Genomic DNA, 1,727 nt, shown 5'->3' on the forward strand with positions numbered 1-1,727 from the left:
TTCCCCCCCCCCCCCCCGCCAAGAATAGTCAGTCCACTCCCTTTCTATGCCCCTGATTCTATTATACTCACCAGTTTATTCTGTTCATCAGATTTTTTATTCACTTAATTTTTAGATTCACTTGTTGATAGATATGTATTTGTTGTTCATAATTGTTATCTTTACCTTTTTCTTCTTCTTCCTCTTCTTAAAGGATACCTTTCAGCATTTCATATAATACTGGTTTGGTGGTGATGAACTCCTTTAGCTTTTCCTTATCTGTGAAGCTCTTTATCTGACCTTCAATTCTGAATGATAGCTTTGCTGGGTAAAGTAATCTTAGTTGTAGGTTCTTGCTATTCATCACTTTGAATATTTCTTGCCACTCCCTTCTGGCCTGCATAGTTTCTATTGAGAAAACAGCTGACAGTCGTATGGGTACTCCCTTGTAGGTAACTGACTGTTTTTCTCTTGTTGCTTTTAAGATTCTCTCTTTGTCTTTTGCCCTTGGCATTTTAATTCTGATGTGTCTTGCTGTGGTCCTCTTTGGATTCCTTTTATTTTGGGTTCTCTGCACTTCCTAGACTTGTAAGTCTATTTCTTTCACCAGGTAGGGGAAGTTTTCTGTCATTATTTCTTCAAAGAGGTTTTCAATATCTTGCTCTCTCTCTTCTTCTGGCACCCCCATAATTTGGATGTTGGTATGCTTGAAGTTGTCCCAGAGGATCCTTACACTATCTTCATATTTTGGGGTCCTTTTTTCATTTTGTTTTTCCAGTTGGGTGATTTTTGCTTCTTCGTATTTCAAATCTTTGACTTGATTCTTGCGATCCTCTAGTCTGCTGTTGGATCACTGTATAATATTCTTTATTTCAGTCAGTGTATGCTTAATTTCTAGTTGGTCCTTTTTCATATCCTTGAAGGTGTCAGTAGATTTCTTTAGGGTCTCACTAAATTTATCAGTGGTTTCTAGAAAATTCTTGAAAAACCTTAAAAGTGTGGTTTTGAACTCTATATCCAGTAGTTTGCTTTCCTCCATTTCTGTCATTTGTGTCCTGTTTCTTTGTCTCCACATTTTTTATGCTTCCCTGTGTTGATAGAGTGGCTTTGTGTGCTAGGTGTCCTATAGGGCCCAGTGGCTCAGCCTCCCCAATTACCTGAGGTGGACACTCTTGGTGCACCCCTTTGTGAGATTTGTGCACAGTCTTGTTGTATTTAAGCCTTGATTGTTGTAGGTATCACTGGGAGAAATTGACATCTAGGACAAATGGCTGCGAGAATTCGCTGTGTGTATGGTGGGAGAACTTCTGTGCTGGAGACACCCTTATGGGGCAAGACTTGCTTCAGTGGGGCTTTGGTGCTCACTGAGTCTGCCCCCTGAGTATGTCTCTTATGGATCTGAGGAGTTTTAAACTGGATGGTCCCACTCTGACCACTGGGTACACTGGCTCTAGGATCTCTAAGGAGGTGCTAATTTATCCTCTACCTGAGGCTATCCAGCAGGAGCTAAGAAGAGATCTGCAGATGCCTCTTCTTTGTTTGGCATTTGGAGGTGCCCAGATGAGGCCCAGGTGTGAAGCAATGCAAGCTGCTGTGGGGTCTTGGGTCTTCTTTTGGATGTTCTGGGTCTCTCTGACCCTGCTTCATTTTGTTAGGTAATTTTAGATTGCAAAGGGCCAGGGCATTCATATGCAAAAGCCTCCGGCACAGCGTGGGTGGGGCCGGGTCTCAGGAAATCAACAGGCGGA

The sequence above is a fragment of the Myotis lucifugus genome, unplaced genomic scaffold, assembly GCF_000147115.1.
Source record: "Myotis lucifugus unplaced genomic scaffold, Myoluc2.0 scaffold_456, whole genome shotgun sequence".
NCBI lineage: Eukaryota > Metazoa > Chordata > Mammalia > Chiroptera > Vespertilionidae > Myotis > Myotis lucifugus.